Source organism: Lipotes vexillifer, unplaced genomic scaffold, assembly GCF_000442215.2.
Source record: "Lipotes vexillifer unplaced genomic scaffold, Lipotes_vexillifer_v1.1 scaffold50, whole genome shotgun sequence".
Taxonomy (NCBI): Eukaryota; Metazoa; Chordata; class Mammalia; order Artiodactyla; family Lipotidae; genus Lipotes; species Lipotes vexillifer.
The window spans coordinates 1,721,637-1,734,587 of record NW_006784763.1 but is presented as its reverse complement, the minus strand read 5'-3'; positions in this window follow the sequence as shown (position 1 = coordinate 1,734,587).

Here is a 12,951-nt window from a genome sequence, read left to right as displayed (position 1 = left end):
GGGTATATTAGATATTATAATTATTATTACAATTATTGCTTCTAGATCCAAACAGCTTCTAAGAATATCACTTCCTCAATCTCCCTGAAAGAAAGAGGATCCATTTGCCATGATTAAACTGGACCCCAACGCCCAGGTCCCTAGATGACTGGCCCTGAGTGGATCTGCACCCCAATGAATTAATTCATAGGCTAAGTTGATTACATTGAATTATCTTGAAAATCTGTAATTAGGACACCCTCACAGATCCAGTTAGCCAGTTAGAATGTGAAGGGCACTAGAATCTAATAGTCACGTAGAATCCAGGATAAAGTCAATGCTAGGACTATGCAGGATCCTCTGCATATTTATACAGGATATATTTATTGGGGAGAAAGAGAAGTCCTATAAAACTGGGAAATCTGTTGAGTAGACAGAAGCAGAGTTTAGAGACACACAGAGCAAAGCTGAGATGAAAAACTATACCAAACAAAGAAGACATTTGTATTACTTGAAGGTATTTATTCACTAACTCCCACCAGCTATTGGTTGAAATCTCTCCTGGGGGGAGTGTCCTTCACCCAACACATTGGTCCTGCTGTGTGCATCTGTGTGACTACAGAGGACTATAGAAGCCATAGAGAGCCAAAGAGTCACAGGTAATAGAAACTGGAAACTATGCCAGCATGCAGAGAAATGTTAAGTTCTAGAGAAGGGGAGAGGGGGGTTAGACTTATTAATCATTTCTCCAAAGTTAAAAAAATTAAAAGGACATAAACTGAAAAAAATTAAATCGTACTGGGTTTTCGGAGGAAATAGCCAATGAGAAAGAACAGAGATCAGAGATGGGACCAGCAAAATCTGTCCCTGCTCTAACTTGCATGCACTGAGGGCTACACGGCAGAATTACGAAAGGTCTGAACACTGATCACATAAAAGCCTGAAGCACTTGACGTTAAATGCATCATACTTATGTGATGCCCTAAAACACAAGTCTATGTTTCAAGTTCCTTCTGAGGTAAGACTGATATTTATACTCTGAACTGGGTCATGGTACAAAAGAAAGCATTACTGCACTCGTTGGAAGTCACATCTATCTCAAAGGAAAAAGTACTTTGACCACAAAAGTAAAGTTTCAGAGATGAAAGCCCTGGGGCCTACAGGGAGAATGAAGCTGGCAGCCTGCAAAAAATTCAACCAAACCTGAAAGCCATTCTGTAGCAACATACTGGGCAACGAAATCATTCCGCTGGAAATTTTTAAAGAGGGTACTATGCCAACTACTTTTCAGGTACTAAGAGATGCTTTAAAGTGGCCTATGGGTTCCATTTAACATGTAAGCACTCTGAGAAGATGCTGCCAAGGCACTGATGACCTTATATTAAAGAGTAAAAATGTCTATTCGACGTTTAAAATGTTAGGAAACTTTAAAGTGCGACTGTTGTGTTTTAAAAATTATAACAATTGTAACTTTATTAATTAAAAAAAACTCTAAATGTTTTTATAAAAAAATTCACCAGATTAGATTAAACTAATAATGCCCAAGAAAAACATTTTAAGTCATTTTCTTAAAGGTATGTTGTTTATTAGGTCATGCCTTGTACAACCACACCTTTTCATAAGAAATTACAACATTTGTGAGGTGACTGAGTTAAAGGTAAAATATTTAAAAGTAGTAGGTACAGCTGTATTAAAAAATATTTGCAGTGTCATCAATATCAAAAATCAAAGAGCAGTAGATTTAAAGGAGAGAGATATTGCTGATCAGTTATATATAAGTTTAGCAAAATAGTTCTTATGGTTATTGATTCTGGAACTATTATGTAACTTATTATGAATGTCTCAATGTCAGGATTTTTTTTCCTTGTTTTGATCCAGTAGTATCACAGAAAATTTTTCTTTAAAGAAACAATACAAGAGCAATTCTAAACTCTCTCCTCAATCATTAGTTCTTAAATTCTGACCTTTTTATTCATTCTCAGTAACTGAGCTTATTTCTGACATTTCTGAAATTTGGTCACATTCCCTCCCCATGTTCTAGGAAACATTCTTTTAGTCAAACTTATTCTTCCCCGCCCCCTATTGATCTTTATTATCAATGACTCTACCTGCCCAGATAAGCATTTTAGATAGATCACTGAGGCTAGAGTCGAGAAAGTGAAATTGAAGAAGAGAAATTCTGTGATCAGGGAGACCAATGAGGAGTATTGTGAGGGTTCAGCAAAAAATAATAATAAAAATCAAGGCCAGAATTAAGGGAAAAAACAGGATGATGAAAGAGAACATTCAAGAGAGATGTTAAGGAATTAGAGAGTAGAGCACTTGCTGCCTTCTGAGTATGTAAGTAAATCTACAGAGGCGCCCAGGTTTTTGCCCTTGGCAGCTGAATGGTGCCATTCACTGAGATAGAGACATGGGCAGCAGAGAGATGTTTTATATGGCTCTGTAAGCATGTACATATCATGGAAGCAAAATGGGTGGCACTCTCACCACACTCATTTCATCTGATTTATATATTTGTAGACTCTCTAATGTTTTGTCCCATTTTAGTATTATCTTTCCCCAATATGGTAGAGCTGTTTGTCCTGTTAGTCCAATTTCCTTCATATTGAAGGTCAACTGGAATCATTATCATCCCTTGGAATTTTGTTCCCAATATATGTAAAATTTAACATGATATTTTCCTGAGTTTGTCCTCACAGATTGTTACACGTCCAGAACATATATTGAAAATCTGAACCAAAAGCCCACTAGATTCCAATATGGAGGCCATCCCAACATAAATGGGAAATTTGACTCATTTGTATAAAACAGTCACATCACCAGGCCTGGTCCAGAAGAAAACAAAAGGATGACATTAGTTAAAAATCAAACCCAGCTGATCAGCTCGGTGCTTTGTGGCCACCTAGAGGGGTGAGATAGAGAGGGTGGGAGGGAGATGCAAGAGGGAGGAGATATGGGGATATATGTATATGTATAGCTGATTCACTTTGTTATACAGCAGAAACTAACACACCATTGCAAAGCAATTATACTCCAATAAAGATGTTAAAAAAAAAAATCAAACCCAGTTACCAATTTCTAAATTGATCTGGTAATTTTGTCAGTGGGAGTGTTGCTCAATATATCTGCCAAAATATGGAAGTTCAAAGCAACAAAAATAATAGGAAAAGGAAATGTGATAATAAATTTCTGTGAAGCATACAGAACCAGAGTAGTTAAAAGCAGGCAAAAAAGTATCATGGCCTAACATCTCCTTGGGTTCTACAGTTAGACCTCTTCAAATGCGAATCCAAGCTCCAAGCTGTGTGATTTTGGTTAATTTACTTATATTCTATACAACTCAGTTTTTCCATCTATAAAAATGAGACAATAGTGATATCTACTTCAATTGAAACTTTGTGATGCTTAAATGATATTGAAGTAATGCAAACTGTACTCGTCAGTGAACAGTAAGAGTTACTACTTATGATATTAGTGTATTATTATAATTAGGCTACAAAGCAATAAAGATATTATTATGTATGTCCACGGGTCATATGTCCATTGACAGGAATTCTTGACATCTGACAGATGAAATGTTCTGTCAGTTATACATGTGGCCAAATTTTCTCACACTGTGGCTTGTCTTTTCTCTCTCTTGTTGGTTAGTTTTATTAACATACATTTGTAATTTTAATGAAACATAATTTTTTTCACTGTTTACCTTGCCTATTTCAGGGTCATGAAGTGGAAATGAAGGAAACTGAACAATTCAGGGGGCCATGTTGATAAACTGGATGGAGAAAGCGCAATCAAGAAAAACACCCAGATTTTTTACATGAGTAACTGTGTAATCAGTGATATCATCAACTGTAATAGGGAAAACCATAGAAATAGAAGACGCAACCAAAACTCTATTTTGAATATGCTAGGTTTAAAATAATCCTTACCTATTTTGGAGATGATGTGGTGACTATATGTCTCATGTTCATGGGAATGCCAGTACTACAGATTTAAATTTGGCCACATGATATTTATAGATATGGTACTAGATGAGAGTTCCTAGGAAATGGATATATAGAGAGAAGAGGGTGCAGGAACAATGCTAAGATATGCCTGAATTTAAAGTTTTAGGGGAAGAAACTTGCAAAAGAGACTAAGTAGTTGTGCAAAATATCAGGACTGGTTGATGATATGAAATCTAAGAAAGCAAAGTAAGGCAAGAATAATGCTGCTGAGATGTCAGATAAGAGAAAATCAGAGAAGTGTCAATTGGACTTTGGCAACGCAAGAGTTATTTTTGACCTTGACGAAAGCGATTTCAATAGGTTGGTTACAGAGAAAGAACTTGAGAGAAGAGTGAAGAAGTGGAGACAATGAAGTCAGATGCAAATTTCCAAAGTGTGCTCTGTAGTAGAGAGGACAATAAAAACTAGAGAAGTATTCACAGGAGAACATGGACTCAAGGGAATTTTTTAAAAATTTTATAAAAGGTGGAGAGAAATGTTCTGAGATGGCAAGAGATCCAGAGCTCGATGGAAAAGGAGTTTAGACCAGATATGGAAGGGAATATTTGTTCCATCAGGAAGAGGGGAGCCATCGTATGTAGCTACAGTACTAGCTTTGGTGGTAGACAGAACAGTAATAGCACTGAATTTATACTCTATAAAAATCATTCTAGTTGCAGTGTGGAGAACTGATTGAAGTGAATATTTTAGTATTAAAGTGGGGTATGGTGAAAGCCTGATCCAGCAGAAGACCAGAGTGATGTAGAAGAGGAAGCAAGTTGACAGACATTAAAAAGAGGACAGACTTGAGCTGATCATGGACTAGAGGCAGAGAAGTTGTAGGTAAAAGAAAGAATTTGAAGATGATTTCTTCTTACTTCCTATGGGACAAGTGCTGGCATCTCATTATCTAGCTAAAGAATATTAGAGTGAGGAGGGCTCAGTTTAGAGGAGAAAACAATTCTTATTTAATCACACAGATTTTTTTTTTTTTTTCGGTATGTGGGCCTCTCACTGCTGTGGCCTCTCCCAGCGGCCATGGCTCACGGGCCCAGCTGCCCTGCGGCATGTGGGATCCTCCCGGACCGGGGTACGGACCCGCGTCCCCTGCATCGGCAGGCGGACTCTCAACCACTGCGCCACTAGGGAAGCCCAATCACACAGATTTTGAGGTGCCTGGGAGATGTGCAGGTGACTGTTAGATACATGCTTTTCATTTAATTCTGTTATTATAGACCTAGATACAAGTCTGCATGCTATGTAAGCTGTGATGTTTTTATTTCAATTAAAAATAATGGCCACTTTACCTTTTTAATTATGATTTGTTTAGCTTCTAGACATACGAAAAATAATTTATAAATGCATTTAACAAATCAGCACAGAAATTGTTTCTATTAAATTAAGCAAACATTAAAACACCTAACCTAATGTTCCATATCAAGACGAGGTAGCAGTGCCTTGAGTAAAATAGATTCAGACCCAGCCACACTAGGATACAGTTGTTAAAATAACTGATTGTGATAGTGTAGGTTACTTATCTAAAACTCTTAAAAGATGTAAACTGCATTTCATTCATCTAATTCATAATGTGACCGATGTGTTGAAAATAAGCAGGGATATAGTTAGAATTTCCATTTCCCATCTTGACAGTCAAACATCTATTTTCTATACATATCCCATATACATTGCAATTGTATGCAAATGATAGACTAGAGAACATTTCTGTAGGAATTGGAATTTTTGTTGTTTCAAATGTGCTTAAGATTGGAATGTAAGTAACACATTATAATTTAAAATGTGATTCATTTCATTTTCGGGAAGATCATATCTTGCCCAAGGAAGATATGTTCCTTTATATGGATATTTCTCTTTCATGAATTTATTTAGTTTCACCAATATTTAGGTAAGGAGATAACAATGCACCTGCAACATATTTTTGAGATTGCCGTGGAACCTTTCAGATAATTTAAACTTAATTATGACATCTTGTTTCAGTGTTTCAGTGATACTACGTTTTTCACTATTAATTAGGCAACAAAACACTGTCTATGTGGAGATTTTTATACACAGCTTCCAAATTTTAAGTTATTCTCTACAATGTGAATATTAAAAATTACCCCATTTCCCTCTCTTTTCCTCTCACAAAGATGACAGTATGTGTGAAAAGTACTGTGACCATTGATCTCACCTTAGCACATCAGGTTTATCAGTTTAGCATGGGCAGCAGGTGAGAGGGTGAAAGTAAACTAGCTTCTGTGTGCCAGTCACTACCACAGATTTTGTATGTATATGGTTTTATCTAAAAGCCACATCTCTGTGAAGTTGGTATTGAGTATTCTTCACCTCATTTTAGATATGAAAAAGTGATTCAGAACAATGAACCATTTTCCCAACTTCATACAACTTGGTAACTGAGCTAAAATATCAGCCCAGATCTACACAACTTGTGAACTCAAGCTCCATCTACTACATCGTATTGGGAGTAAAGCAGGTAACTCCAAAGATCCATGTAGGAATTGCTGGGCTGGGATTGTTTTCTGTAGTTTCCCTGGGATTCTGGAGATATTTTACCATTTGATGTGTGATTATCTCACCAAGTCAAGTTTGTTTGAAAGTAATTCACTTAAATTAATTCAAAGAATAAATGAGCTTTACTGGGAGAGAAGAGATTTCTTACCAAATTCGATGACTGAACAAAGAAGAGCTGGGTCCCATGCAAACTGGAACTAAAACTCAGAAAACCAAGACTATGTTCTCTGCCTCTCCAGGATATGGATTTTCTCTTCTCCATTTTTTTTTTTTTTTTTTTACATATCAGCAGCATTCTCCTTCAGTTGACCCCCTTTACTCAATGTACACATAGGCCAACAGAGCTAATACCTTGACTATTACCATGACCTTTCAAAACTTTGCTGTCTACTAAGGTAGCCACTAGCCACATAGCACTATTTAAATTCAACTTAACTAAATTTAATAAAATAAAAATTGAGTTAATCTGTCTTTTTAGTCACATTTCAACTGTGCAATAGCCACATTTCTATCACTCCAGAAAGTTCTATCGAGCAGTACTGTTCCAGTTCTTCTTTGCTCATCATGTGTTATCTGCAATTTCTATGCCTCTCCCTTCAGATTTTCAATTCATTTGAGACATTTTATGCAAGTTCCTAAACCTCTGCCAGAATCAAGTGTCCATCCCTGGTCCAATCACCTTTGACTAGAAAGAGAAAGATCTTTCTCTTGTACAATTTGCAAAGCATGTGGGGAGGGCAGCAAAGTCTAGTACTCTCTCTTTTCTCCATTTCACAGATATAATGTCCGTAGATTATGAATTATCTACTAGTGTTGATTTTTCCCCTACAAAGAAGCATAGGCCTAGATTCTTTAGTTTTTCCTGTTCCTCTTGTTCTTGTAAAATTTGTATTAGGCTGGAAATTGATAACTAGCAGATATGTAGTTAAGCTGGAAAAAGACCCAAAATATTCTCTCTGATATTGCTTTTACTTCAAAATTTAATAACGAGTTCAATAATAGAACATAGAAAGCTTACAGCTATTTTTGGAGAAGGAAAACACTTTCCAACTATATTGGCAACTTCATTCTTTCCATGTTTTATTTTCCTATATGATGCTCCTTGAAATTGATCTCATGAGCAAACTATTGTTTGATATTTTTGGCTTGAATGTATGATTGTTAATGACACAGTGAGGAGTGTAAACTTTTTTCAACCTAGGGCCACACATATCTACTCATTTACCCAGGAAGTAACATCAAGGGAGTTTCATTCTCCACATACATCTATGAACTTGGCTACAATTTGCTTGTGACCTTGTGAACAATACATTTTTAGGACATCTACCAGGGCCATGGAAATGGATGTGCAAGTGAGGGGACCAAAGCTCACAATTCATTATCTACAGAGAAAATCTGCCTCTGATCCTTGTTATGTGCTTTTTTGAGAACTTCATTGTGATTTAGAGAATGGCTTATGAAGATTGTGTGAACAATAAAATAGTGACACCGTAAAGTAAAATTTTCTATTAGTATCCTCTTTTATCAAGACTTATGTTAATTCTGTGCTTCAAATGCTTTGATTATCAGGTATATTCTTATTTAACACTATTATCTGTAGGCGATTCTATCAGAGAAGTTTACCCAAATGAATCTAACCCTTAGAGACTTCTAAATGTAATTAATGTTTACGATAATTTTGAGTTCTCTGGATGAAAGGACCTTTTGAAATAAATTGCTTATTGATGTTATTACATTGCTGGTGATAGAAAACACATTTTAGAATATTATTTATATGAAAATTGGTACTATGTTTCCAGTGTGTGAACAACAGAAAGGAAATCCAGTGATGCACACATTTTTACTACTCTTTAATATAATATAAAATTCTATCTATCATTGTGATTTATGATAAATAGCAGGTTTGTTTAACAATTTTAAATGAGGTTAATATTAGGGTTAATAATCTTGTACATTTCTCATCAGACTAAATCATCAAATATCTCATCACCGATATTTTCTTATACTCTTCAAAATCAAATTTAACAGCAGATAAATAGTAATTACAGATATAAAATTCCCTTATGCTCACTCCTTAGTTTGCATTAAAACTCTCACTGCCTCTAACATAGGCTGTTTCAATACCTTCCCAGCTAGTCTCCCTGCCTCTCTTTTAGTCGCATCCCTCTCCAAGCCATTCTACAAACTGTTATCTTGTTAAGGCAGAGACAGAAAACAATCGAAACATAAGAGAGAATGAATTTTAGGTCTATTTCAGTGTCACTTGGGAGCATTATTTTGTTGCTATAATATTGGCTTTTTCTCATCTGTAAAATGAAAATAATATGTGTCTCTGAGGATTACAATGATGATTAAGTGGTGTAAGCCATGGGCAAACAGCAGGCGTATGATAGAACCACAATCATCCTAGAAATTTTAGAAATGTGTAATGTCTCCTCACTATGGATTAAAGACCAATCTTCTTACCAAGACAGCTAAGTCCTGCATCAAAAAATCATGTTCCCGTTCAAGGCTTTTTAGTATCAGCGTTCTGGACAAACCAGAATTACCAGTGTGAGGTAAAGACGGCTCTCATTTCTTCCACTCTTCAGCTACGCTTCTCTCTAAAGCCATGCTTTTACCTACCCTGCCCCCTCCACCTGGAATGACCCAACCCATCATTTACTTTGTTTAAATCATATCTATATCTAATCTTCCTACCACTTTCCTCAAGACACTTCTGAATTCCCACAGCAGAAATCTACCCTTTCTTCTTCTCTATTCCTGGAGTTCACAATACCCAACTCAGAGATGGTACAGTTACCAAGTAAGATAAATGATTATATATGGGCAAATATTATGTGAGTTTTTCTCCTTGAAATTTAACCCTTAGAAAGTAGGGAGCACCTCACTGTGAGCTCTTATGGGCTACTGTTTTACAGGGAGTCCTTTTATATATGTTTGTTTGTTTTTTTCTTTAGATTTTTTTTTTTGGATGTGGCCCATTTTTAAAGTCTTTATTGAATTTCTTACAAAATTGCTTCTGTTTTATGTTTTGGTTTTTTGGCCGCGAGGCATGTGGGATCTTAGCTCCCTGACCAGGGATCGAACCCACACCCCCTGCATTGGAAGGCGAAGTCTTAACCACTGGACCGCCAGAGAAGTCCCTATATATGTCTTTAAAGAGAGATATACAAGATACACATTAGGCAAAAGAGTCAACCGTAGATCAGGATACTCATAGGGGTGACTTGAGATAATTAGTAAAACAAGAGCCAAACAACAATAATAACCCCAACAAACACAGATTTAGTGTTGTCTGGGTTATAACACAGATGTAGTTATAATTTCTGGGTATGATGCTCTCACAATTGGAAATGTTCATTATTGTCATTAGAGAGACAGAGGGAGAGAGAAGAAAAAAATTTGTAAAGATTATTTGAAAAACATACAATAAGTTGTTACTCTATGGAGATCACAAGTATATCTATATGAAAAAAAGCTGTAAAAGGAAAATTATTCTCCTAATTTTAGAACTATGGAACTTATGATTTTGGGTTACAATATCATACATGGCACATGATTCATCTTGGACAGTTTCAATGAGAGAGAAAAGGAGACAGGGTCTGTGTTAGGTAATGACATTAGTGTCTATGATGTGTATGAGTAGTTGAAAAAAAGTATTTCATGTATTATGAGAATAGAAATGTAATATTTTCAATTAATGCATTATGCTATTTCAATTATATTGCAAACAAATTAAATATATGGTTTTCAGTATTATCAGACTCCTGAAATTGATGCATTCAAATGGGCAAAATAACTATTTAATGGGGCTTTTCAATGGGAAAATAGAAATCGCCTTCTATTTGATACTGTCACACAGTCAAGACTGCTATCAATATATGCTTGAAATGTTGTGCAATGTTTTATAAAAAAACAATATGTGTAGCTGAGTAGGAATCCATAAAATATTAATTCCCTTTACTCTACTTAATTTCCCCCACCCAGTTTCAGAAATTATTTATAATTTATTATAAATTATTATTCATCCATTCATTTACTTAACAGATATTTACTGAGCACTATTTATATGTTAGACATTATGCTACACACTAGAAATACAGTAGTGAAAGAAATAGGAAAAAAAAAAAGGCCCTGCCCTCATGGAATTTCCATTCTTTATGGAGAGATGATAGATAGATAACCAGGTGGTAACAAGTACAAAGGAAAAAATACAAGTGAGTAAAGCACTTAGAAAATACTGGAGGCAGGTTATATTATTTTAAATATGAGCTTGTTAGGAGTTAAGTTTGAGAAGAGAGTGGAGGTAAGGTTCATGTAAGGTCTTCACATCACTGTAAAGATTCTAGCTTTTACTCTGAGAAAGAATGGAGATCATTGGATTTTGAGCAGAGGATTACTTAAGTTGCTATAGGGAAGTGTGTGTGTGTGATTAAAAAAGCCAGACTAGTTAAGAGTCAAATACACAACACTTTGTGAAAGATGATCGTGGTTTCTACATAGCTGTGATGGTAGAGGTCCTGAGTAACAGTTTTATTCTAGATTTTATTTTTTATGTGGATCCAAAATGATTTGCTAACTCAGTGTATGCAGGATACAACAGAAAGAGAAACACTGATGATAACTCCACACAGTTGAATAACTGTTACTGTAATTATTTCAGACATAACTTATATCCTTTTTGGATCTAGGAAATACCGATGGCACAGATAGTATCTTCTTCATTTTCCTTACCCACACTAACTAGGGAAGTATAACCTCACTAGACTGAATTTGCCAAGAATGTTATTTTAGATGAAAACAGTGATTAAAGAACCACAGTCATGGTGTTAAATGAGACACAAGAAGCAGATTTAGGTGAGAGCATTGGGATGGAAGAATAGTACCTGCTTTGAATAAATCTGAGTTTGGAATGCATTTAATAATGTAATGGAAATATGGAGGAGAGATCATAGGGTAACAGATTTCTGAATCTCTCCCATGTTTTAGCAGTTTAATAATGTAATTAAATGAAATTCCTAAAGTGACCGTGTATAACTAGAAAGCAAAGAAGGCCTACAATGAAGTAGCTCATTTAATGGAATAAACTGCATGGAACCTACTCTTTTCTTATCAAATGAGACATCCTTTACTTTTCCTGGACAGGTTTAATTGCTCAACCCACTTGGTTAGAATATTTTTGAGGCTAATTATTTGTCAGCTATCATTAGAGACATTAATGACAATTTAAAAATCACTATTCCGGGCTTCCCTGGTGGCGCAGTGGTTGAGAGTCCACCTGCCGATGCAGGGGACACGGGTTCGTGCCCCGGTCCGGGAAGATCCCACATGCCGCGGAGCGGCTGGGCCCAGTGAGCCATGGCCGCTGAGCCTGCGCGTCCGGAGCCTGTGCTCCGCAACGGGAGAGGCCACAACAGTGAGAGGCCCGCGTAACGCAAAAAAAACCAAAAAACCAGATGCACAGCAGCAAGGCTGGACCTCAAAGACTGGAGAGCTGAAGCTGATCACAAACACCCTGTGTTGGAGGTTACTGGCTGGCTCAGGGAACATGCAGAACTGAACCTTAAATGGGGCTACAGTATTTCCCACTTGAAAAGACACAAAAAGCCAGGGACTAATAGAAATGCAGCACAGATTTCAAGCAGGATGAGGTCTGAAAAGAAACATTTGTTTCTGGCAATTAAATAAATTGTAGAACTAAGTAAGACAAATTCAAAACAGTGGCTGAAGCCAAATCAAGATAGTTCAGAATAAAGAATGGCACTTGTGAAAGTGCAGACAATGAGTATAGATGACCTTTTGAAGAAAATGCTGGATAAGGAAAAGAGAGCTATAGAGCAGTGACTAGGGAAGCAATCCCATCATCAGCACCAAGTCAGAACCCCACTTCCTAAAGACACTGTTCCTGTATAACTGATTCACTTTGTTATACAGCAGAAACTAACACACCATTGTAAAGCCATTATACTCCAACAAAGATGTTTAAAAAAATGAAAAAAAAACACAAGACACTGTTCCTTTTAATTAAAGGAGACAAATTATCAACTATTTTGTGTTACTGTATTAACAGAGAAAAATTTGTGCTCAGTATTCATGGCAAACAAAGGGGTTAGTGCTTGACTCTACCAGTCATTTCAGGAAAAAAAAGGCTGAATGAATACATAAGTAGTATATTTAATATCAATAATTCAACAATAAGTGATTTAAGTATTATAAAAATAATTAAAATTTTAAGGTAGATGAAAAACAAGATTAGAAATATATCCAAATATTCTGGAGTGACAGTGAGCTGTCAATATATTTCTAATTGCAGCAAGTAAATGTCATCCTAATTTTCTTATCCAAACTGAGGGATGTATCTCCCTGGAATGGAACTTAAATTGGAAGTTGGTCTGGCCAAACCACTCTCGCTAGTTTTTATGTGATAAATGAGTTACAAAAGGATGTGCCA